Source organism: Egretta garzetta, unplaced genomic scaffold (genome assembly GCF_000687185.1).
Source record: "Egretta garzetta isolate BGI_Z169 unplaced genomic scaffold, ASM68718v1 scaffold16, whole genome shotgun sequence".
Taxonomy (NCBI): Eukaryota; Metazoa; Chordata; class Aves; order Pelecaniformes; family Ardeidae; genus Egretta; species Egretta garzetta.
The window spans coordinates 5,308,062-5,308,676 of NW_009260022.1; the positions used below are offsets into that span (position 1 = coordinate 5,308,062).

At 64.9% G+C, this 615-nt stretch overlaps 1 protein-coding gene across 1 annotated transcript in view; it reads right to left on the reverse strand.

Annotated features, from left to right (window-relative positions):
* CHN1 (chimerin 1) overlaps nt 1-615 on the reverse strand; it is a 32,486-nt gene that overhangs the window by 1,064 nt on the left and 30,807 nt on the right. The gene's annotated exons all lie outside the window — the stretch shown is intronic.

The following is a 615-nucleotide window of genomic DNA, read 5'->3' on the forward strand; positions in this document are numbered from 1 at the left end:
TCCGGGGCAGGTTTGCAGGCCACCTCCAGAAATGCAATTTGCCCAAGAATTACACTGGCAGCAGAGGCCATCCTCTGCGGGGCTACTGCAGGAAGAGCTCTGCTCCGTGCGTGCCAGCAGGGTCGCTGCTGCCCAGCCACAGGGGTCTCCAGGGTCAGGGGACGGTATTCCTTAATGCGGGCTCAGAGGCAGCTTGTGCTCTCCCGTGCTGCTCTGCCCCGGCACGGAGCGCCGCCTGCTTCCCATCTGCGGAGGAGGAGGAGGAGGCGGCCATGTTTTGCTGCTCCACAGGGATCCAACCTGTTCAAAGCTGTGGGCTGAGGCCCTGCTGCGGGGCAGGTTTGCAGGCCACCTCCAGAAATGCAATTTGCCCAAGAATTACACTGGCAGCAGAGGCATCCTCTGCCGGGGCTACTGCAGGAAGAGCTCTGCTCCGTGCGTGCCAGCAGGGTCGCTGCTGCCCAGCCACAGGGGTCTCCAGGGTCAGGGGACGGTATTCCTTAATGCGGGCTCAGAGGCAGCTTGTGCTCTCCCGTGCTGCTCTGCCCCGGCACGGAGAACGCAGGGTCCTGCATGGGGAGGGGCGGGAGGGGGACACCCCGCCGGGGGCACCCC